General features: G+C 45.0%; 1 protein-coding gene and 1 pseudogene across 3 annotated transcripts in view; both read right to left on the reverse strand.

The window, feature by feature from the left end:
• The window catches only part of ATP8B1 (ATPase phospholipid transporting 8B1), a 151687-nt gene that overhangs the window by 103597 nt on the left and 22370 nt on the right, over nt 1-25720 (reverse strand). The window lies entirely within an intron of this gene.
• On the reverse strand, nt 9068-9475 carry LOC104671250 (annotated as a pseudogene).

Consider the following 25720-nt stretch of genomic DNA (forward strand, 5'->3'; position numbering starts at 1 on the left):
GTCTCAGGTTGTTTACCAACAATGTATGATTGTGCATTGGAGAACCCAGAGCTGAGCGTATTCACATATTCATTTTACACTCCCATCAGAATTGCCTTATTAAATGGTTCTAATGCTGGCATCCTACATAAATGGTAAAATTCATGCATTATATAACAACATCAACATTTGGGAAGGGAAAGATTATAACAGATGCTGAATCTTTTAATTTTTTCTCTACCAAGATAAAAAAAAAATCCTTGATATGTGCTTGCTTCAGCAGCACATATCTGCTTAATTAATTTAATTAATGTTTATTTGCTTAATTATTTGCTTAATTAATTTAATTAATGATATCTGCTTAATTAATTTGATTCTTGATTATTTGTGTGTTGGCTGACTGATGTAGTCATTATCGGTGAAACCCAGGCTGGTCTCCCTTTCTGGTCAGCTGCCTGGCCTCACTTAAGTTTACATAGGCAAACTCCCAAAGGTAGCTTTTAACTTTTAACTGTTTAAAAAGCAGTTAGAGGTGATCAATATTCTAATTGTTTCCAGGTCTTGAAAACAGAGAATCCCATATTCTCTCCTGTTCTCTACAGAGTCACAGCAGTGTGATTCCAATTCAATCCAGTCCCTAGCCATAAGATAATTAACAGCGCAGCACTGCCAGGGACAGACAGATGAGGAGGGCTTGCGTGCACCCAGACACCAGGCTCCCTGCTGAACCATTTGAGCTTAAGTTACGTGGTTCATCATACCCCTTTACCCCTAAATACTTCAGGGGTAGTCTCTCACATTCTCTTACATAACCACCATAGAATTATCAACTTTAGACAATTTAACATTAACAATAACATTCACAGTTATCTAATAGTCTGATTTTGTCATTGACCCAATGATATCAATTATAGTATTATTTTTCCTCTAGCCCGGATCCAGTCTAGAATCAGGTGTAACTTTAAGTAGCCATGGCCTTTAATCTGAAACATTTCCACAACATATATATATATATGTGAGACTGAGTTTAGCTCTATCTCCCAGGCTGGAGTGCAGTGGCATCATCTTGGCTCACTGCAACCTCCACCTCCCAGGTTCAAGCTATTCTTGTGCCTCAGCCTCCCAAGTAGCTGGGATTACAGGTGCCTGCCACCATGCCCAACTAATTTCTATATTTTTAGTAGAGACAGGGTTTTACCATGTTGGCCAGGCTGGTCTCTAACTCCTGACCACAGGCGATCTGCCCACCTTGGCCTCTGAAGGGGTGGCCTGCCCCTCTACACCTGTGGGCATTTCTCGTTAGGTGGAACGAGAGACTTGAAAAAGAAATGAGACACAGAGACAAAGTATAGAGAAAGAAGAAGTGGGCCCAAGGGACCGGCACTCAGCACACAGAGGACATGCGCCGGCACCGGTCTCTGAGTTCCCTCAGTATTTATTGATCATTATCTTTACCATCTTAGAAAAGGGAAGTGGCAGGATAATAGGATCATAGTAGCGAGAAGGTCAGCAGAAAGACATATGAATAAAGATCTCTGTGACATAAGTTTAAGGAAAAGTGCTGTGTTTTGATATCCACATGTAAACATCTCCATAAACCTTTTTAGTGCATAAAGAGCAGCATTGCCGCTAGCACGTCCCACCTTGGGGTTGGGGGTAGGGTCACAGATTAACAGCATCTCAAATACAGAACAAAATGGAGTCTCTTATGTCTACTTCTTTCTATATAGACACAGTAACAGTCTGATCTCTCTTTCTTTTCCTCACAGGCCTCCCAAAATACTGAGATTACAGGCGTGAGCCACTGCGCCCGGCCTCCACAACCTGTATTTGCCATTTACAACACTGACATTAAAAGATTAGGGTATTCCTTCTCTCTCCCTCTCTCTTTTTAAACAGAACCTCCCACCTTTGGGCTTTCTCGGTCATTTCCTTGGGACTGAATTCAAGGTCTCTGTTCTTGCTGGAACATCACACAGGTGATGCTGTGTCCTTTCAGATGTGACATCTGGAGGCACATGAGGTCTCCGCCCCTTGTCGGTGATTGCATTTTGATTTTATACTTTGGTCATGTGGTTAACATGTTGTTTGATTTCTCCACCGTATATATTTTTTGAACTTGTAATTTGTGGGGAGACACTTTTAAGACATCGCAAATGTCCCGTTCCTTATCACAATTTCCTCCTAAATGTGACATTCATGGATGGTACTCCCCTGATCCAGTCTCTACTACAATGGCCATGAAAGGACGATTTCACAGCACCCATTCCCTCCACGCATACTAGTCAGCCTGGGCATGCCGCTGTAAGCATAGCCTCCCTACTTTCCACTTACTAGTTAGTAATCAATATGGATGTGTAAATTCCTATTTTTTTTCCAATGGCATGTAATTCCTTACTGTCCATAATTATTTTGGTGTCCACATGGTCCCTGGTTTGGCCAATAAAAGCACTTTCAAGCTAGCACATGTGTCCTTGTGACAGGCTCCCGTTATTCTTTCAGCATGTCCATACCGTGTGACAATAACAAGATGTTCCAGGCTCAAGTTGTACCTCTCCTGCCCCAGCCTTTAATCAGCCATTTCTTCTGGTAGCCCTGGTTCCTTTGAATGGGAAATGATAATAGAGACCAAGATCTTGGCACTTGATGTGCTTGTCACTAGTGGGGTGGCTTTGCTTCTTGGTCCTTTGGTGGACAGAGCTAAGTAAAAAATATACACACACACACATACATATACACTTATGCACACACACATGCTACATGGGAATACTTATACATGCATGTATTTCAGAAATCAGTTCATACCTATTCCTCCAATTCCAATTGATTCCCACAGTGTTCTTTTCCCCCATCTCCCATTTCGTATCTATATGTTCCTTCTTTCTTAGTGAGAACCCTGGCTCTCCAAAACAATTACTCATTTGCTCAGTGCTAAAATGCATCTAAAACTGTTTCAGAGTTGCTTTGCCAGTATCACTACATAAAGTATACTGTAAGAGTTTAAAATTTCTTTGCAAGTGTCCCTCATCACCCAACTTTAGACAAGAGGGAGCATATATCATAGAATACTGTGTTCATAGCTCCCTGGATTATTTCTGTTTTTCCCCTCCTCACTGTGGTTATGGAATTCATTTGAAATACAATTGGGTTTCTTCATTTCAAGTTGCTCTCAGTTTTAGGGTTTCCCCTATCCCTATTATATAGATATATACTGATATTTAAATATAACTTTAAAAAATAGGGATGGGGGTCTCACTATGTAGCTCAGGTTGGTCTTGAGTGGGAGGAGCATTTGGTCCTCAGCTCAAACGATCCTCCCACCTCAGTCTCCCGAAGTGCTGAGATTATAAGCATGAGCCACCGAGTCTGGCCCCATCCTTGATTTAAATTTATTTTTGAATATGTAGGACATAGGCTCCCCCAAGCCAACACTATGCAAAAGGGTGTCTTAGAAAAGTAACCTTCCTCACATCATCCCTTCTCCTTGTTCCCACCCACCCTTTGTTGGTAACCGACTTTACTGCTTTCTGTTTATCCTTTCTGTGTGTTTTATAAAGATAAGAAGATAGGCCAGGCGTGGTGGCTCACTCCTGTAATCCCAGCACTTTGGGAGGCTGAGGTGGGTAGATCACCTAAGGTCAAGAGTTTGAGACCAGCCTGACCAACATGGAGAAACTCTGTCTCTACTAAAAAAATAAAAATACAAAATTAGCCGGGCATGGCGGCGCATGCCTGTAATCCTAGCTCCTTGGGAGGCTGAGGCAGGAGAATTGCTTGAACTCAGGAGGCAGAGGTTGTGGTGAGCCAAGATTGTGCCATTGCACTGCAGCCTTGGCAACAAGAGCAAAACTCCGTCTCAAAAAAAAAAAAAAAAAAAAAAAAAAAAAAAAAAAAAAAAAAAAAAAAGAAGATGGTTATATTTTTCCATATGTTTCCTTTTTTCTTTTATGAAAGTAGAATATATATGTTCTTTTGCACTTTGCTTTTTCCACTTAGCAATATCTCCTATAATCACTAGAAGTCACTTCTCAGGCAACTGTTTGCAAGTAGAGAAATATTTATGTCTTACGTCTGTGTATAAATCATTTTTCTGGAAAACTTTTTAAAGAAATCCATAGGCTGGTCGCAGTGGCTCACACCTGTAATCCCAGGACTTTGGGAGGCTGAGGCAGGAGAATCATGAGGTCAAGAGATTAAGACCATCCTGGCCAACATGGTGAAACCCCATCTCTACTAAAAATACAAAAATTAGCCGGGCGTGGTGGCGCGCCCCTGTAGTCCCAGCTACTTGGGAGACTGAGGCAGGAGAATCACTTGAACCTGGGAGGTGGAGGTTGCAGTGAGCTGAGATGGCGCCACTGCACTCCAGCCTGGGCAACAGAGCGAGACTCCATCTCAAAAAAAAAAAAAAAAAAGAAATCCATAGATCCCACCATGGCTTGCTTCCCTTTCTTTCTCTGTTTTCCAAGACAGAAGTCTTCATCTACCACCCTAGGTCCTAAAGTCTAGCTTTCCTTTAAAGACTCAATTTTAACTGGGGTAAATTACTGCAGTAAATCTATCAACCTCTAGGCAAGATATTTATGACTCCAGGGACCTTCCCTAGGCAAAATTTCAATCTAAGGTGGTAGCTCCACTGGTAGCAACTAAGTAAATATTCACTGAAAATTTTTCAAAAATCACCTTGTGATCCTTTAATCCCTGACAGATAATCTGGTAACTCATGGCAAATGATTATGAAAGAAACCAGGAAGGGCCAGGCATGGTGGCTCACGCCTGTAATCCCAGCACTTTGGGAGGCCGAGGCAGGCGGATCACGAGGTCAGGAGATGGAGACCATCCTGACTAACATAATGAAACCCCATCTCTACTAAAAATACAAAAAAAAATTAGCCGGGCATGGTGGCGGGAGCCTGTAGTCCCTGCTACTCTACTCGGGAGGCTGAGGCAGGAGAATGGTGTGAACCCGGGAAGCGGAGCTTGCGGTGAGCAAAGATTGTGCCACTGCACTCCAGCCTGGGCAACAGAGTGAGACTCAGTCTTAAAAAAAAAAAAAAAAAAAAAAAAAAAGAGGTATTTGGATGACTCAGAATAGGCCACCATCGCTGTCAGGAAACTCCTAGTCCTGCCCCATGCAAGCCAACTGCAGCTTAATTGTCTCTGACTGGCAGTTGCTACCACCTTCCTACCATTCCCATCATGTAGGAGAGCTGCTAGGAGGTCCACTCACTTAGTCACTAGCACCCTAGTTCAAAGGCACCAGAAAGAAGCTATCACTCCAAACCCTCTACACACCAGCAAGAAGGAGATTGGTACTGCCGTACCTGGATATTCCAAGTTGGCCAATCTCTCCAAATCTCTCCAATATACAAAGATGGGGGGGTGGGGAATGACTAAAAATTATCCTCCCACATAGTGATTTTAATTCCTGGTAGAAAGCCAAAGATGAATTCAGTACAGTAATATCACGATTAACAAAGTCTCAGGATTAACATTTCATAAACATAATCACTCTAGGATAATGCCTGGGTGGATGAGATACTTGAGTAGCTTCTGCTTCTACCTGTCCTAGATCCAGCAGAGGGAAAGGGCCTGTCCCTAAGGCCCTGCCAGCTGGGAACAGAGCCTGCAGCCCCAGAGATGCCTGAGGAAACCCCTCTGTGGCCAGCCCATCTCCACCTTCGCCTTGCTCCTCCGCCGTCGCCTTGCTCCTCCGCCGTCGCCTTGCTCCTCCGCCGTCGCCTTGCTCCTCCGCCGTCGCCTTGCTCCTCCGCCGTCGCCTTGCTCCTCCGCCGTCGCCTTGCTCCTCCGCCTTCACCAAACTGAACATGGTTTCTTTTAAGGGAAAGAGCAGCTAGTGGCTTCCACAAGATCCAGCCCAAGAGTAATGCATGTTCTGGCACTTAACCTGAACCTCCTGCAACCTCTTCTCATCTTCATGAAGCTTCTGACAAGGAAATGTGGCTATACTATATCCTCCTCTTTGTTCACCAAGGTAATAAGGAAGATACTTTTTATTTTTTTATTTAAGATGGAGTTGGCTGGGCGCGGTGGCTCACGCCTATAATCCCAACACCTTGGGAGGCCGAGGTGGGTGGATCATGAGGTCAGGCGCTGGAGAGCAGCCTGACCAGCATGGTGAAACCCCGTCTCTACTAAAAATACAAAAATTAGCCAGGCATGGTGGTGCGCACCTGTAGTCCCAGCTACTCCAGGAGGCTGAGGCAGGAGAATCGCTTGAACCCAGGAGGCAGAGGTTGCAGTGAGCTGTGATTGCACCACCGCCCTCCAGCCTGAGTGACAGAGTGAGACTCTGTCTCAAAAAACAATAAAATAAAATAAAATGAAGGCTTGGTTGGAGTGCAAACTGTCTGAGAAATCCTTTGAGAGCGTGTGGTAGTAGGAATATGAAGTAGATAAACCAGCTATTCTGATTCCTGTAGCAGTAGCCATTCCTAACCCTGTAAGTAGTGGTATTAGTTGTATGGCTTTGCATTGACAGACTTGAGCTTTGAGGGGTATTGATAAGGTCTGATTTCCTGGGACAATGTTAATGTTGGGACTTCGACAGAATAAGGTGCAGGTGCCTGTCCAGTTAGTGGGGAGGCAGATATAGGCCGATGTTCCATGTAAGAAGAATATGCCTTGGCTGGGTAGTCATTTAGAAATTTACTCTGGGGGCTTTTAAAGGAATAGGGTACACCGTTTTTTCTTCACTATTTCTACCTCTCTTTTTTGACTTCTTCATTGTCTCTTTCTCTCTTTCTCTCTGACACCCTCTTTTTCTCTCTGTCTCTTCCCCCCCCTTCTCTTTCTCTCTTTCCTTTCTGCTACCACTGCCAGCTGCTTATGCTGCTGTTCTCCCTTCTCCTTCCCCTTTTTGATGGCTTTGGCAGTGTAAGACTGCCACCTTCTTCAGTTTTTGCACTGCATGCAGTAACTCCATGATTTCCTTGTGGTATTTAATGGGGATTCCCAGAGGTTAGGAACTCCCTTTCTTTCCATACTGCAGCATGGGCATGTAGGATTAGACAAGCATACTTGCTATCTGTATACACATTTATTCTTTTTCCCTTTCCCAGTTCTAAGGCTCAGGTAAGTGCCACTAGTTCTGCTAACTGGGCACTGGTACTGGGGGAAAAGGCTTATTTTCAAGTACAGTTACATCACTAACTATGGCATAACCTGCCCTTCGTATCCCATTCTCCACAAATGAGCTTCCACTGGTATATAGGTTAAAGTCAGGATTAGCTAAGGGGAATTCTAAGAGACCATCTCGGGCGGCATAAGTATGGACTACAATTTGTTGGCAGTCATGCTTGATTGGTTCCCCATCCTCTGGGAGAAAAGTAGCAGGGTTGAGGGCCACGCACGTGTGTATTTGAAGCACTGGTCCCTCAAGGAGTAGCACCTGGTATCTAAGTAGGTGGTTATCTAATAGCCATAAACTTCCTTTGGCACCCAGTATGCCATTTACATCATAAGTAGCTAGACAGTGAGATCCTTTCCTTGTGTTATCTTGATAGCCTCTGACACTAAGACGGCTAGTGCTGCAACTACCCTTAAACAGTGAGGCCAGCCTTTTGCTACTACATCAGTTTCCTTAGGTATGCCACTAGTTGTGGGGTTCTCCCACGAGTCTGAGTAAGGACTCTAAGAGCTATCCCTGCTCTCTCTGTGACATATAAAGAGAAGTTTTGTCCTATGGGAAGGTTTAAGGCTGGAGCTTGTACTATGGGAAGGTTTAAGGCTGGAGCTTTAAGGTTTTGAAGGCTGTTTCTGCCTCTGGTTCCCATTCTACCAAATGAATATTTGCCCGCTGGGTTTCCTTGATTAGAGTATAGAGGGGCCTGGCTATCTCGCCAGGGATCCACAGTTGGCAAAATTCCAAGGAACCCCTGCAACTGTTTTAATGTCTTAGGGCAAGGATAAACCAGTATAGGCTGTATTCATTCCTTGCTGAGGGCCCTGGTCCCTCCGGCTAAGATTAGGCCTAGATATTTGACCTGCTGTAGGCAAAGCTGGGCCTTCGACCTAGACACCTTGTACCCTTGATTAGCTAGAAAGTTCAAGAGATCTAGAGTAGCTGGCTGGCATGAGGCTTCTGAACTGGTAGCCAAAAGTAAGTCATCCACATACTGAAGGACCAGAGTGCCTGGACTTGAGAAGTGGCCTAGATCTTGGGCCAGTGCCTGACCAAACAGATGAGGGCTATCCCGAAACCCTTGGAGCAAGACTGTCCACCTAATTTGGGACGTGTGGTCTGTGGGATCCTCAAAGGCAAAGAGAAACTGGGAATCAGAGTTCAGGGGAATACAGAAAAAGGCATCCTTGAGGTCCAGAACAGTGAACCGTTCTGCTTCCTCTGGTATTTGAGAGAGCAGGGATAGCTAGTCGCTTTTAACTGGCCGACGGGTGCCCAGTATTTTGCCCCGAAATTCTAAGGAAAAATAGGACAGAATAGCAAGCGAAAGGGGTCCGTTGGTGCTCACCACTCTGACAGTAAATATCCCACTGCTTGGAGGAGGTGCTGAGAGCGAGGGCTGCTAGCATGTTGTCACCTCTCATCATCACACAATAAGTACTCAATGTGTGGGTTTTAATGACCAAGTAAGTAAATTTAAGAAAGTTTGGAAAACTGGCCGGGCGCGGTGGCTCAAGCCTGTAATCCCAGCACTTTGGGAGGCCGAGACGGGCGGATCACAAGGTCAGGAGATCGAGACCATCCTGGCTAACACGGTGAAACCCCGTCTCTACTAAAAAAAAAACAACAAAAAACTAGCCGGGCGAGGTGGTGGGCGCCTGTAGTCCCAGCTACTTGGGAGGCGGAGGCAGGAGAATGGCGTAAACCCGGGAGGCGGAGCTTGCAGTGAGCTGAGATCCGGCCACTGCACTCCAGCCTGGGCGACAGAGCGAGACTCTGTCTCCAAAAAAAAAAAAAAAGAAAGTTTGGAAAACTTTCTCTACCTCTGACACAATTCTTCTCTTGTTGTAGTTGTTGTTGTTTGCGATGAAGCTTTGAAAAATTTCTTTTTCCATAATATAAACATGTCAGTCTTTCCCTTTAGCTCCTTCTTCCACTCCTCCTTCACTGTGCTGAAGAGATACTGAGTCCTTTCAGATTTTTGCTTAGCTGGGTAGTTTCCGAACTCAACAGACTCTCCAGGTAGGTAGTTCCTGCACAAGGCTTTCCTGTCACTGGATCTATGACTTTTCCAACTTTGAAAACGTTTTTGGCCAGTTCATGTTTCACATGCTTCGTTCACCGGACAGGTAAAGCTCCGAGAAGCACGATATCCCCAGCTGTGCACTGCCAAAGGCCATCGTGAACAAAGGAGGTTTTCCACTTATTATAATACTTTAACAAATAGGGATCCAGAACAGGCGTGGTCACTCTTGCTTTAGCAGTCTTTTGCATTTTTGTCCCAAACACCTTTCCCGTGATCCATTTGGCATGGACAGATGAACGAACTAGAGACATGTAGCTTTGGTCACCTCCGCCATGACTGTGCAGCCACCTGATCCAGGGAGTCTTTCTTTCTTTCCTTCTTTCTTTCCTTCCTACCCTCCTTCCTTCCTTCCCTCCTTCAGAGTCTTGCTCTGCAGCCCAGGCTGCAGTGTGGTGGTGCAATTTCAGCTCGCTGCAACCTCCCTCTCCTGGGTTCAAGTGATTCTCCTGCCTCAGCCTTCCCAGTAGCTGGGATTACAGGCTCCCGCCACCACACCTGGCTAATTTTTATATTTTTAGTAGAGATGGGGTTTCATCATGTTAGGCAGTCTGGTCTCAAACTCCTGGCCTCAAGTGATCCACTGCCTTGGCCTCTCAAAGTGCTGGGATTACAGGTGTGAGCCACCGCGCCTGGCCTCACACTATTCTTGGATTATTTCACTTTCAGTTGTCAAAAAACAGAAAATAAGTGTTGGTGAGGCTGTGGAGGAGTTGAAACACTTTTGCACTGCCAGTGGCAATATAAAATGGTGCAGCCACTATGGAAAATAGCATAATGGTTCCTCAAAAAATAAACATAGAATTACCATTAGATCTAGAAATCCCACTTCTGGGTATATACCCAAAAGAATTGAAGGCAGGAATCTGAGCAGATATTTATACAGTAGACCCATGTTCACAACAGCGATATTCATAAAAGCAAAGATGTAGAAACAATCCAAATGCCATCTGATAACTGGATACACAAAATGTGGCATAGAGACAAGGAACTATCATTTGGCCTTAAAAAGGAAATCCTGGCACGTGCATCCTATGACATGGATAAACCTTAAAGACACTATGCTAAGTAAAATAAACCAGTCACAGAAGGACACGTGCTGTATGATTCCACTTATATGAGGAATGCAGAGTAGGCAAATTCAGAGACAGAAAGTAGGATGATGGTTGCCAAGGGTTGGGAGTTGTTTCATGAGTGCAGAGCTTCAGTTGGAGAAGATGAAGAAGTTTTGGAGGTGGATGGTGGTGATGGTTGCACAACCATGTGAATGCCCTGAAAGACACTGAAGTGTACAATTAAAAATGGTTGGGTCAGGTGCAGTGGCTCACGCCTGTAATCCCAGCACTTTGGAAGGCCACGGCAGGCAGATAACAAGGTCAGGAGTTCGAGACCAGCCTGGTCAATACGGTGAAACCCCATCTCTACTGAAAATACAAAAAATTAGCCAGGCGTAATGGTGGGCACCTGTAGTCCCAGCTACTTAAGAGGTTAAGGCAGGAAAATCGCTTGAACCTGGGAGGTGGAGGTTGCAGTGAGCCAAGATCGCACCACTGCACTCTAGCCTGGGTCACAGAGCAAGATTCCATCTCAAAAGAAAAAAAAAAGGGGGTTAAGGCCAAGTGCAGTGGCTCACACTTGTAATCCCAGCACTTTGGGAAGCTGACTAAATCATCTGAGGGCAGGAGTTCGAGACCAGCCTGGCCAACATGGTGAAACCCCGTCTCTACTAAAAATACAAAAATTAGCCGGGCATGGTGGCAGGCAGGAAGCTGAGGCAGGAGAATCACTCGAACCTCAGAGGCAGAGGTTGCAGTGAGCCGAGATCACGCCATTGCACTCCAGCTAGGGCGACAAAGCAAGACTCCATCTCAAAAAAAAAAAAAAAAAAAAAAAGAAAAGTTAAGATGGTAGATTATATGTTGTGTATATTTTACCACAATATATTTTTTTCTTTTCTTTCTTTCTTTCTTTCTTTCTTTCTTTTTTTTTCTTTTTCTTTTTTTTTTTTTTGAGACAGAGTTTTGCTCTTGTTGCCCAGGCTGGAGTGCAATGGTGCCATCTCGGCTCACTGCAACCTCTGCCTCCCGGGTTCAAGTGATTCTCCTGCCTCAGCCTCTCCAGTAGCTGGGATTACAGGTGCCTGCCACCACACCTGGCTCATCTTTTGTATTTTTAGTAAAGACGTGGTTTCGGCCGGGCGCGGTGGCTCAAGCCTGTAATCCCAGCACTTTGGGAGGCCGAGACGGGCGGATCACGAGGTCCGGAGTTCGAGACCATCCTGGCTAACACGGTGAAACCCCGTCTCTACTAAAAAATACAAAAAGCTAGCCGGGCGAGGTGGCTGGCGCCTGTAGTCCCAGCTACTCGGGAGGCTGAGGCAGGAGAATGGGGTAAACCCGGGAGGCGGAGCTTGCAGTGAGCTGAGATCCGGCCACTGCACTCCAGCCCGGGCGACAGAGCGAGACTCCGTCTCAAAAAAAAAAAAAAAAAAAAAGAAGACGTGGTTTCACCATATTGGCCAGGCTGGTCTTGAACTCCTGACCTCAGGTGATCCACAGGTAGGAGCCACTGAGCCCGGATGACAATAATTTTTTTTTTAAGTGCTCAGTTGTTCTTTATCTCCTTTTGAGAAAGGAGAAGAGATTTAAACTGATTTCAACTAAAAAAATTTCTGGTCAGACAAGTTGCCAAAATAATAACTGGAATTTCTTCTCTGGCTGTGTTTCTCAAGTATCTAGCCAGACAGTGCGCTAAACGCTAGGGACAGTAGCAAACCAAAAATCACAGATCCTACCTTCATGGGGCTAAGAGTTCAGCCCAGTGGCTTTCAAACTTTAGCACATATGAAAATCCTCTGGTGGGCTTGTTGAGCACAAATTGCTAGCCCCTATGCTCAGGATTTCTGATTCAGGAGGACTGGGCTGGGGTCCAAGACTCTTCATTTCCATCAAGTTCCCATGTGATGCCAGTGCTGCCAGTAGAGGGACCACCCTTTAAGAAGCTCTAGGGCAGGAGGAGGGACTTGTAGGTAAATAAGCAGTTTCAATCAAGTGTGCTGTGATGGGAATCCACTCAGTACACATAGTAGGTAAAGGCACCCATCTGTCCTAGGAGAGGTCAAGGAAACCTTTCCCAGAGGAGCTGGTGCAGAAACTGAGATTTAACCTGAGACCTAGAGGACATGTAGGAGTCAGACAGGTGCATGAAAGGGACAGAGCATTTCAGGTGGAGAGTGTCCAATTGGATAGGTCTAGAGGTAAGAACAGCCTGTTCTTGAAATTGCAAATCTTTCCATGTCATGGGCAGTCAGAGAGTGATGGGGAAAGTAATGAGTAAGGAAGAGAGAGGTGAGGTCTATCAAAAAGGGCATTAGGAGCCTAGAGTTTATCCACAGGGTAACAGGAAGCCAACCTCAGGCAGGCTTGCAGCATTCAAGAATTGAAGCTCTAAGAACTAAGGTGAGCTCATCGCTTCCGGGAGAAGGCATAGGTACAGTAGAGACGCAGTCTAAGCATGTGGGGAAGGGGGCAGTGGTACATGCCCCTCTAATTCTCGGACCATCTCCCACAATCCAAGCTCCAGTTCCTCAGAAAGCCTTCTGCTGATCAGGTAAGAACAACCCAAGGCCATTGTGCCATCCAGTACAGTGGCCACGAGCCATGTGTGGCTATTAGCTAAAATTAGAAGCCAGATCAGCAGTTGCACTAGCCTCATTTCAAGTGTTCAACAAGCCACCTGTGACTAGTGGCTAGAGACAGAACACTTTCGGGCTGGGCTCGGTGGCTCACGCCTGTAATGCCAGCACTTTGGGAGGGCGAGGCGGGTGGAACACCTGAGGGCAAGAGTTTGAGACCAGCCTGGCTAACATGGTGAAACCTTGTTTCTACTAAAAATACAAAACATTAACCAGGTGTGGTGGTGCGCGCCTGTAATCTCAGCTATTCAGGAGGCTGAGGAAGGAGAATCGCTTGAACCCAGGAGGCAGAGGTTGCAGTGAACCAAGATTGTGCCATTGCACTCCAGCCTGGGCAACAACAGTGAAACTCCATCTAAAAAAAAAAAGCAGAACACTTTCATCATCCCGGAAAGTTCCCTAAGCCAGCTCTGGTCCAGGAAATGAAGTATAAGCAGGATTAGATCTAAGACTTGCCAGGCATTTTGGTTCTACTGCTTAAAGCCAGCAACCAACTGGTTTGGGTCTTCACTCATGAAAACACACACACATACAAATATATACACACAGAGCTCTAAATTGATTTTTAAAAAATCTATAGGGTATAAAGCTAGACAGTTAACGGTTATACATTATGTACAATCTACAAATATCCTAGATGTCACTTTTATAATGAGATATAAGGAATTCTGGCTGGGAGCAGTGGCTCATGCCTGTAATCCTGGCATTTTGGGAGGCTGAGGCAGGCGGATCACCTGCAGTGAGGAATTCAAGACCAGCCTTGCCAATATAGTGAAACCCCGTCTTTACTAAAAAATACAAAAATTAGCCAGGTGTGGTGGTATGTGCCTGTAGTCCCAGCTACTGGGGATGCTGAGGCGGGGAAATTGCTTGAACCCAGGAGGCGGAGTTTGCATGCCACTGCACTCCAGTCTGGGCAACAGAGTGAAACCCTGTCTCAAAAAAAAAAAAAAAAAGAAAAGAAAAGAAAAGAAAAAAGAATTTTCTTAAGCCACTAGGAAGAATCCTAGAATCATACCTATTCTCCAAAGCCATCCATAAATCCTAAAAATAACCAGTCAAGGGAATTGAGGGAGGAAAATATAGTCCAGATTAGAATTCTAAAAGGCCATTTTTACTGTTTATGTGAAAAAACAAAAAACAAACAAACAAACAAAAAAAACTAAGCTTTTAAAGCTTTCTCTATTGTGTATTTTACCAAAGTCAGTACGAAGGATTCAAAATATTACATAGCTCATCCTGACTCTAAGTTCTAAAAATAAAACGCAAGAGATAGTTGCATGCCAAGCTGGTAACAAATCCCTATGCCAAGGACAAAAGTGGAAATTGATGCAAGGAGGAAATGACTTATGCTGTAAAAGAAACACACACCCAAGAGAAAGGCTTAACCCTTGGGCCGACCATAGCAGCAAACACTGTAACCAGTTAAAAAGCCCAAGAAGCCAGAGGTAGATGGTAATTTCTACAAATAAAAATTCAGAGATGTTCTTGTTTTCCCAGCTGCTCTGCAAGGACTTAACCAGCCTGGATAAAAAAAGCCCACCTCCCACTGCCCGTGAAAGATCAGGTGGGCAGCTTCCCATTGATTAAGGTGGGTGGCTGAGTATCCCGATCTTGATGGTGAGGGACAGGTGGCTTTAGGAAGCATACTCAGACAAGACAGCTTCCTTGCTCAACCATAGTCTGACCCAGGCATATTAAGGGGAGGAGCAGCTCAGGAAGAAAGCAGAGCCAAGTGTATGCGTTGCTCAAAACCTCTGATGGCCAGGAAGGCTTGGCCGCCATTCCCCAGAGCCGTGACTTCTGCCTGCCCCACATCTCCTCCATCCTCAGAGCCATATCTCCTCCTGGGCCTGCCCTGCCAGATCTGACTGGCTCCCTTCTCCCTGCTCTGCTCTTAAACCCCTTCCTTGGGTTCAAATAAAGCTACTTCCTCTAGAGCCTTTCTAGGTATGCCCATGGACGTTTCCACTCCAAACCCACTACAAATGGAAGACCATTCATTCACCAATTCCTCGTTTAGTTAAAACCAAGACCCACCAGCAAGAAACTCAGTGCAAGGATCCTTGGAGGTGCTGGGGTAAAACAAGAAACTGCTAGTCCTTTGTTAAGCCAGCAGGCAACTGGTTTCAGCCTTAATTCATGAAAACACACACACTTTCCTCTAAATTGATTTTTAAAATGTTGTAAGTGCCATCGGACTATCTCAAATGGCAAGAAACAGCCAAAGATGACTCCAGAGTAGATAATTGAGTTGGGTGTGGGGAAAGTAAGCTCATTCAGGAGCACTGAGCCCAGGGCATCCCAAATATACAGCAAATAGTAGATCTGATCGAAGAACCTTTATTTGTAATTCTGATTTCATAATGTATTAATGATAGCACCAGCTATACAAGGATCCAGTAACATAGGTCTTGTTATTCCCCTTGTGTAAATGAAGACACTGAGGTCAAGAAACTTGTCCGTGGTCTCACAAGTGTGAAGTAGAGCCCAGATTAAAACCCAGCTAGCCCAGCACCCTGCTCATAAAACCCTCATGCTGAGAACTGCTGAACTGCTTTTTTTTTTTTTTTTGAGACAGGGTCTCATTTTGTCATTCAGGCTGGAGTGCAGTGGCGCGATCTCAGCTCACTGCAACCTCTGCCTCTTAGGTTCAAGCAATTCTCCCGCCTCGGCCTCCTGAGTAGCTGGGACTACAAGTGAGTGCCACCATGGCTGGCTAATGAGAACTGCTTTTTCTTGCACTCAGGCAAAAGTGCCTCAGCCTAGCAAGCCTCCCTAGGTGCCCACCTACCCGAGCTGCCAATGGGAACTGCAGTCCAAGATTTCACATTTCAGTTAGATGTCTCAAAATTTGTTTAGATCTGTCCAGAGCAGTCCACAAAATGCCACTTGCCTTGACAGGCCTGTGTTCTATATGCAATGGCACCACAGAATTTAGTCACCATGTGTGATGCCTCCATCCAGTTCGGGATCGTCCTCACTCCATGAGACACAAGGCTTCTTTCTCCTGCCTCCAGCCAGCCCATCCTCAGAACAGAATACCCCTGGAGCCAAATCGTTGAGGCAGGAGCTCCAGATGGGTAGAAATGGGATAGAAGAGAAGGAGAGGCTGAGACAGGGACCTTGAGATGCACAGCAAGCCAGCCAGTGGGGAGGCTACCCCTGGGGGGCAAACCACACATAGGGGACAGGTACACTGGGGCTCGCCTACTGCGGCAGATCACAAGTTCATGGCAACATACCTGTAGGTGAAAACGTGTCAACACGCCCCAATGTTAAGGACAGAACAGCAAAGGGACAGTCAGATACGAGTTAAAGTCACCGTTCTGCTAGGAACATGGATGTGAATTTTGTTTGTTTTGTTCTGTAATGGAGTCTCGCTCTGTCGCCCAGGTTGGAGTGCAGTGGCACGATCTCAGCTCACTGCAACCTCTGCCTCCCAGGTTCAAGCGATTCTCCTGCTTCAGCCTCCTGATAGCTGGGATTACAGGCACATGCCACCACACCTAGCTAATTTTTGTATTTTTAGTAGAGACGGGGTTTCACCATGTTAGCCAGGCTGGTCTTGAACTCCTGTTCAAGTGATCTGCCCACCTTGGCCTCCCAGAGTGCTGGAATTACAGGTGCAAGCCACTGCACCATGCCTGGACTTGAATTTTTGTCAGGAAGAGATTTGCAATTAATGCTGATTGCAACTGATGGCAGAATTAAGATGGTAAGTCTTATATCACAACCACCTCCTAAAATCAAAATGGAGCTGTTTCTGTAGGAGTCAGACTACCTCCCTTAGAGGATATGGGAGTAGTCCATCATGTATTCAGACAGTTTTATGAAGTTTGTATAGTCTACCTCTCTCAGCACTGGGCGTGGGCCATATCCTATTGTTAGGCAATTCCCTTATTTCCTGATCCTTCAATTCACTTTTTAAATAATGACTAAATGGTCTGAGATTACCAGGTTTCCCTTGCTCTAGCTTCCAAAAATCAGGCTGACGAGTTATGTTTGGACATCTGCTCTTCAAAAGCCAATGGCAGAGTTTTCTCTCTGTTAAATAATGAGCTGTCCAGGCATATTTTGATTCACTTAGGCCACATACAGCAGCAGGAGGCTCTGCGTGGTGACTCAGGTCTAAATTTTACTGTAATCCTACAGGTTGGAAATCCAGTTTCCAAAGATATGAGTCGCACCATCAATATAAATTAGTTCTCTAGTGATGTCAAAGGGCACACTTAGCAGTGCTGTCGGAACAACCAGAAAAACCACATTCAACAGGGAGCACAGCCTAAGGCACACAACTCATGATAAATACCTGGGAGGAAACCAGTTAGCTCTGCCTTTAGCTGTTCCCACCCCAATTTTCACAATTAAAGCTACAATCAACATACTGACTATTCGGCAGACATCTCTATCATGTTTATACTCCTAAAAAACATATTATGTTGGTTAACTGAACCTACACAATACTTAGAAATCTCCCTAAAGTTATCCTAAAAACAAAACAAAAGCAAAAACTTTGCAAGCTTTCTGAGTTCAAACCTGTAATTTTGTTACATATCAGTGCTTTATAAAAGAGCTAAGATAATTATAGGAACAAGCCTCCTAAAATGTAAAATTCCATTGTTCCTCTATTACCCACCCATCAATCCAATAAACAAATTATGCATTATATATAAAGATACAAAGTATATATAGTACTTCAAGTATATATGTATATAAAGTTACAAAGTACCTAAAGTAACACAATGAAATACACACCACATCCTCATAAGTGTGAATAGTGGCAAATAAACACCTTACCATGACATTCACCATGAGTATTGCTAGCAGGAGAAGTGGAAGAGAAAGCACTCAATTATACCTAATGGTCAGGGATGGAGAGCGAGAGGAAGGTTGTTGAGTTGGCCTTGAAGGTCAAGTCCCAAGCCGGGCCACTATCTGGTTGGGAAATAGAAAGTGAGAGGAGAAAGGCATTTCTGGAAAGAAATCCCTGGGGGCAAATATTCTGCAGCACCGAAGGCACGCAGGATTAGTTTAGAGTTACTAAAGTGCGGGTAGACAGGAGAGGAGGAGGAAGAGAGTTGAAAGAGGAGACTGGAAAGCAGCAGACTGAGGCAAGGCTGGGAAGGCCTTGGGTGCTAGAGGTGTTTGGAATTTGTGTGCTAAGCAGGGAGAGGCCATTCGAGTTCCCCCTGCATTGAGTAAACAACACCTCCTGACCCTGTGGCAGGTATTCAATTAGCTGCTGGTGAGTAATGTGGCTCCTGTCCCTATGAAGCTTAAAGTCTGGGGTAAGGTAGACCCTAAGAATTCAGACCACAGTAGCATTTCCACTGTGATGGAGAAGAAACAGGGACAATGAGGACATAGAGCAGGTAAGGGGGCCTAGGAAACGATTCTGGAACAAGTGAGTTGGTTCCTGAAGTTGAAGCATCTGCAGAGGTAAGGAGGTGGGGAGCAGAAGTGCAGGAACTGTCTGTGCAAAGAGCCTGGGGCCTCTACAACAGAAACTGTTCTCATCAGATTTGCATTTTAGAAACGATAACCCTAGGCCTAGCGTGGTAGCTCACGCCTGTAATTCCAGCACTATGGGAGGCCAAGGCTCTACTAACAAATCTCTACTAAAAATACAAAAATTAGCTGGGTGTGGTGGTGCACACCTGTAATTCCAGCTACTCAGGAGGAGGCTTAAGCAGGAAAATCTCTTGAACCCAGGAGGCAGAGGATGCAGTGAGCCAAGATCACACCATTGCACTCCAGCCTGGGTGACAGAGCGAGATTATGTCTAAAAAAAGAAAAAAAGAAAAAAAAAAAAAAGAAATGATAACCCTGACCAAGGACTCCAGGAGGAGACGGTGTTCATCTGTGCCAAGACAAGATTGCAGAAAGTCCCTACTGTCCTCTGGCGACAGGGGCTAAAGGCAGAGGCTAATAAGGTGGTGCAGGCAGAAAGGATGGGATTTATGGCAGAACTTTCAGAGGCAGAGACAGCATTTCACAACTCACTTCATCTGGGCAGGGGGACTGGGAGGTAAACCACTGAAAAAAGTGCCAAGTTTCTAGCCTTAGTAACTGCTGCCGGCAGCTGAACTCTGCAAAGGTTCTTATTTGGCCCCGACATTCTATACACACTTATTAGCATTTTGTTCAAGAAGAGGGTGGTGCCCCCAAATGTTTCCGTATTGCCAAAGGAAGCTAAATTTCAAACTTCAAGTGTCTACTCAAACCTAAGACTGAACCCCTCAATTTTCCTCATAACTCCATTATCCCCCAGGCTTCCTCCCATCAGTAAAAGGCAGCCCCATCTCCCAGGTGCTCATGCCAAACACCTAGAGTCATGCTGGAGTCTCATCTTCCCTCCTACCCTGCTCCCTATCCATCTGCAAGCCCTAGTCTCTGCCTTCCAAATGTTTCCAGAACCTAAAACCTCTCCCAACCTCTCTGCAACCTGCTTGGCTGAAGCTCTGCTCTCCCTCACCTGGATTAGAGGTAGCCCCAGAAAGCACGCCCTTCGGTCTAACTCCAACATGGGGGACAGGCTGATTCTTTCCAAAGGTAATCAGATGGAGTTACTCCTTGCCTCGAAACCCTGCAGTGGGTTCTCACTTCTCTCAGAGTAAAACCCAAAATCTATCTGCTTTCTTTTCCTCTCATCTACAGCCATCCTGGTGTCTCCCTGGTCCTGGAGCTTGGGGCCACACAGGATCTGTTCCTGTACCTGGAATGCTCTTCCCCAGTAGCTCCTCACCTTACTGTCCTAACTCTAATGTCACCTTTTTAGGAGCCCAATAAATCACCACCATATTTAAACCCCAGCCTTTCCGGTCCCCCTTCTTTACATTATTGTCCATAACACTTCTCATCTGCTATCAGACTTTAAAATTTATTAGGCTGGGCACAGTGGCTCATGCCTATAATCCCAGCACTTTGGGAGGCCAAGGCAGGTGGATCACCTGAGGTCAGGAGTTTGAGACCAGCCTGGCCAACATGGCAAAGCTCCATCTGCTACAAAAATACAAAAATTAGCTGGGAATGATGGTGTGTGCCTATAGTCCCAGCTACTTGAGAGGCTGGGGCGGGATAATTGCTTGAACCTGGGAGGTGGAGGTTGCAGTGAGCTGAGATTGTGCCACTGCACTCCAGCCTGGGCGACAGACTAAGACTCCATCTCAATAATAAATAAAATAAAATTTATTTATTAATCATCTCTTCTGACCAGAATGTACACTCCCAGAGCGAAGGGATTTTAGCTTATTTTGTTTAGCTACATCCCCAGCACCTAGAGTAGAGTGCAATACACAGTAACTATCTTACAGATGTTTGTTGACTAAGTGGAAGGTCATCTTATTAATGAGGCTCCCTGAGTCACCTGGACAAAGTAGTAAGCCCTCACCTCTTTTGCCCTTCATGCTTATTTATTTTTCCTTGCACATATCATCAACATGTGATAAATGTTAATACCACATATTAGTGTGTTTATTCTCTTCTCCACACAAGAATGCCAACTCCACAGGGGCAGGGATCTTGTCTTTTCTCTTTGCTGTATGATGAACACCCAGGGCAGTACCTGGCACAGAGGAGACGAGAAAGAGAAGGAAGGAGAGACAGAGAGGTCAGGTGTGATGGCTCATGCCTGTAATCCCAACAATTTGGGAGGCCAAGAGGCGTGGACTGCTCAAGCCTGGAGAGTTCGAGACCAGCTTGGGCAACATGGTGAAACCCTGTCTCTACAAAAAGTACAAAAAGTAATTGGGCGTGGTGGCATGTGCCTGTAGTCCCAGCTACTTGGAAAGCTGTGTTGGGAGGATTGCTTGAGCCCAGGGGTCAAGGCTGCAGTGAGCAATGATCATGCCACTGCACTCCAGCCTGGGTGACAGAGGGAGACCCTGTCTCAAAAAAAGAAAAGAGAAAGAGAAGGAAGGAGGGGGAGAGAGAGGAAAGAAAGAAAAAGAAAGGAGGAGGGAAGGAGGAAGGAGAGAAGAAGGAAGAGAGGGAGGAAAGGGGAAGGGAGGAAAGAAAGAAGGAGACAGGGAGGGGGAAAGAAATAGAAAGGAGGAAGGAATTCTAAGTCCATATTATCAAGGTCACAGATGAGTAGCCTAAAATAAGAAATTGGTTGTTCTACCTAGAGCAAGAGATTCTGTCAGGGAGCAGTGAACCAACTAGGCTTTTTTTTTTTTTTGAAATGGAGTTTCGCTCTTGTTGCCCAGGCTGGAGTGCAATGGGCAGTCTCGGCTCACTGCAACCTCTGCCTCCCGCGTTCAAGCAATTCTCCTGCCTCAGCCTCCTGAGTAGCTGGGATTACAGATGTGTGCCAGCATGCCAGGCTAATTTTGTATTTTTAGTAGAGACAGGGTTTCTCCATGTCAGTCAGGCTGGTCTCAAACTCCCGACCTCAGGTGATCTGCCCGCCTTGGCGTGCCAAAGTGCTGGGATTACAGGCGTGAGCCACTGTGCCCAGCTTAGGCATTTCTTTAAAATCTATCCATTCATGTGCTCCTTTAGTCAAAATAAAAGGCAATGTCTAGTAATGATGCCAGGATAAGGAGTAGGCTACTTTGGATTCTAATCAAAGGAGGCATGAGTCACTGAAAAACCATCATCATTTGTTGGCTGCTTTCTTCTATAGTTTCTGAACAATAAATAAGAAGGATTGGCCAATCTTATTACTTGGCATAACAAACCAGGTAAGCATACTTGATGATTCAATTCCATTTGGAACCGATACTACACATCAAAGAAACAAAACTAACATTGGTGTTCAGCCGAGTGCTGTCCATTGAGCCTTTGCCTCCACTGTGTCGTACTGGGCATGCTGCTATAATTTTAAAGGTAATGACTGTTATAGTACCACCTCGTATTCATGTGAGTTCACCTGATTCAGGCTTCCACCACTCTTGAAAGTCATTTTAATTATCTTGTTTAATGGCCTTCACCTTGCAGGAAGGAAACAGAGACATGAAGAGGTTAAGATACGTGATGAGGTCTCAGGGCCAGGCAGGGAAAGAGTGGCTTGTTCTGGAGCCTGGGAGCCCACCCACGCAATCAGCCACAGTCACCCAGATCTGCCTGCTCTGGTGAGAGAAAGGAGGGGAAATAAAACAGCAAGCTTTTTCTTTCCTCCTCACACCTGTTCTCAGGACTCATTTCCTGTCTAACTCAGAGTCACCTTAGATCCTTAAAAGTGACTGGAACCAAGTCACCAAAAAAAAAAAAAAGCAATTATTTTTCAAAATATGAAGACTTCTTTGGGAGAAGCTGGCTAGAAAATATGGGAGAAAAGGCTGAACAACTGTCTGGGACATTTTCTAATATGTTATTTTCACTGCCCCTTCCCTCAAAGGTCAACAAGACACTCCATTGTGGAAGCTTCCTCAAAAGCAGTTCATGTGGATGTCTCCAAGACTCCAGAGGGCTTCTCTAAGTCCTACTCCAGGCCAATCATCATGCAATCTGTTATCTTCCTTTCCAACTGTTTTCTCAGGCAATTTTTTTTTTTTTTTTTAATAGGGTCTTACTGTCGCCCAGGCTGGAGTGCAGTGGTGTGATCACAGTTCACTGTAGCCTCGTCCTCCTGGGCTCAAGTGATTCCTCCCACCTCAGCCTCCCATGTAGCTGGGACTACAGGCATGTGCCACCCAGCTGAGTTTTACATTTTTTGTAGAGATGGGATTTTGCTATGTTTCCCAGGCTAGTCTTGAACTTTTGGGTTCAAGCAATCTGCCCATCTCAGCATCCCAAAGTGCTGGAATTACAGGTGTGAGCCATAGTGCCCAGCCAGACTAAGTTCTAATCTATTGAGAGTTGGAATCCAAATGCTGGAATCCAATGCAGAAACTATGTAAGATTTCAATCTGTCATATGTCTACCATCTTCCTGAGACAGGCCATTGAAAGTCAAATTCCACTGTCATTTGTTTCAGGAGAAAAAAGATATATGAATGTATATATTTGTAAACACAAAGATGATTTCTAAAAAGATAACCAATAAACTGATGATGGCCAGTGCCTTTGGGTAGGAGAACTAGGTAACTGGGATAAAAGGAGGCAGGAAGACTGACACTTTTTTTTGTTTTGAGACAGGGTCTCACTCTGTTGCCCAAGCTGGAGTGCACTGGTGGGATCTCGGCTCACTGCAACCTCCGCCTCCCAGGCTCAAGCAATCCTCCCACCTTGGCTTCTCAAGTAGCTGGGATTACAGGCCTGTGCCACCATGCCCAGCTAATTTTTTGTAGTTTTTGTAGAGATGGGGTTTTGCCATGTTGGCCAAGCTGGTCTCAAACTCCTGGGCTCAAGCGATCCTCCTATCTTAGCCTCCCAAAATTCTGGGATTACGGGCATAAGTAATCACCTGGCTAAGGCTGACACTTAATACCCTTTTGTACCTTTTGAAGGTTGTACCATTTGCATGTATTACTTATTCCAAAATTAAATGAAAAAGCAAAATAATAGGTGGAACAAAACCGAAGCTTGGAAACTGTGGGAGCTCTTTATCAGGAAATAACAAACATGATGGTATCACATCTTGACTTTTCAGTGATGGTCGACAACAGAAGCATTTACCAGATAGTGAGCTCCCCACATGCAAGCAGCAACCTTAATTGTACCGTAAATCTTTGCCCTTGCATTAGTTATCTGTTGCTGCCTAACAAAATACCCTAAAATTTAGCAGTTTGAACCACAAGTATTTATTATCTCCGTTTCAATGGATCAAGAACCTGGGTATGGCTCAGGATCTCCTCGCAAGGCTGCAGTCAAGGTGTGTGCCAGGACTGCAGTCATCTAAAGGTCTGCCTGGGGAGATCCTCCTCCAAGTTCACTCACAGGGTTGCTGGCAGGATTCTGTACTCATGGGCTGTTGGCCAGAGGCCAGCTTCAGTTCCTTGCCATGAATGTCTCTCCCTGGGGCAGCTGGCTTCTCTTACAGCAAGTGAGAGGGTGAGAGAGCAGCAGCAAGAGGAAAGTGGGATGTTTCTGTGCCCCGGCCTCAGAAGTGGCATCCCATAACTGTGGCCATATTTTATTCACTAGAAGGGCATCACTAGGTCTAACCCCTGCTCAAGGGAGGGGATTTCCCAGAAACAGAAGAAATCACAAACTACACTTAACGAGAATCCTGAGATATTTTAGAAAGGTTCCAAATTTGGCCAAAAGTAGCTTGAGAAGGCTCTTACGGACCAAACATAAGAAGTCTAGCAGGGCTGGGTGCAATGGCTCACGCCCGCAATTCCAGAACTTTGGGAGGCCGAGGTGGGCAGATTGTTTGAGCCCAGGAGTTTGAGACCAGCCCAGGCAACATAGCAAAACCCCATCTCTACAAAAAATACAAAAATTAGCTAGGCATGTGCTTGTGGTCCCAGCTGCTCTGGAGGCAGAAGTGAGAGGATCACTTGAGCCTGGGAGGTTGAGGTGACAGTGAACTGTTACTACACCACTGCACTCCAGTTGGGTGACCGAGTGATACCCTCTCTCAGAAAAAAAAAAAAAAAAAAAAAAGAAGTCTAGCAGCAGAGAGAAATTACTTCACTCAAACCAGCATTGAGAAAGGCAGATAATTAGGAGCACTCACAGACAGAGCTGAAAGGCTCCCAGAAGGGGCAAAAATAAAATGTAAAATTAATCTTTGAAATCCAAAGTTAGTGTCAGGTATAGCCTAATGCTCACTTTTTAATGTTAGCAACACCGAACATGGTTTTTCTACCTTATTTTTGGTATAATTATCCATTCTTAACTTTTGTAATGAAAGAAAAAATAGGGCAGGGCGCAGAGGCTCACGCCTGTAATCCCAGCACTTTGGGAGGCCAAGGCGGGGGTGGATCATGAGGTCAGCAGTTCGAGATCAGCCTGACCAACACGGTGAAACCCCTTCTCTACCAAAAATACAAAAAAATTAGCTGGGTGTGGTGGCGGACGCCTGTAATCGCAGGGACTTGGGAGGCTGAGGCAGGAGAAGTGCTTGAAAACCCGAAGGCTGAGGTTGCAGTGAGCCGAGATTGCCCACTGCACTCCAGCCTGGGCAATAAGAGCAAAACTCCATCTCAAAAAAATAAAAAAAAAAATGAAAAAAATAACACAGGTAAATTAACATTTATAATATTAAACAGTCTCTTTTGGCTAAACCCGTCATAAATCACCACAGCATATAAATAAATGCTAGAGCTTAGATGCTGAATAAACCAACTGGCCTTGAAGCCCATGTTTCTAATTCTCATAACAGATTTATTATGAATCTCAAATTTCACAAATTTGTCTATCTATGTAAAATTGTTTTGGAAGATGTCAATAAATGTAGAGAAATGTTTAAAATCTGAAGTTAGAAAAAGGTAAACATTAGTTTTTAATCTTTTGCTTACTTGAGTAAACCCTTGAAAGGATTCAAAAATATCCAACTTGTGAAATTTGTTTAAAGTCCTTTTAAAATAAAAATGCATAAATGTATAATTACTCTAAACCTAACTGAAGACTTTATAGAATTCACCCAGTTTGAAAACAGAGGTCTTCTGGCCTGTCTCCCAAGTCACTATGCACAGCTGTGGGAAACATCCTGTTGTATGTTTACATATATTAACAGCTTCGGGAATTTCACAATTAAAACTATGGTGGGCTGGCTTCCAATTCAGGCAGGCGGGTGTGGGGGTATGGAGAGTGGGCGAACCGGAAATGAAAACAAGCTTCTCGAAAGATGGAGGGAAAGGAAGTCATAATTAATTACTTAGCAATCAGGAGTCCATATAGTTTGCCAGTTCTAAACGCTGGAGGGATTTCATTTAAACTCTAAGAAATACACTTGTTCAATCCTTACATTTTGCGACCTTCAAAAT

This window comes from Rhinopithecus roxellana, chromosome 21 (assembly GCF_007565055.1).
Source record: "Rhinopithecus roxellana isolate Shanxi Qingling chromosome 21, ASM756505v1, whole genome shotgun sequence".
NCBI lineage: Eukaryota > Metazoa > Chordata > Mammalia > Primates > Cercopithecidae > Rhinopithecus > Rhinopithecus roxellana.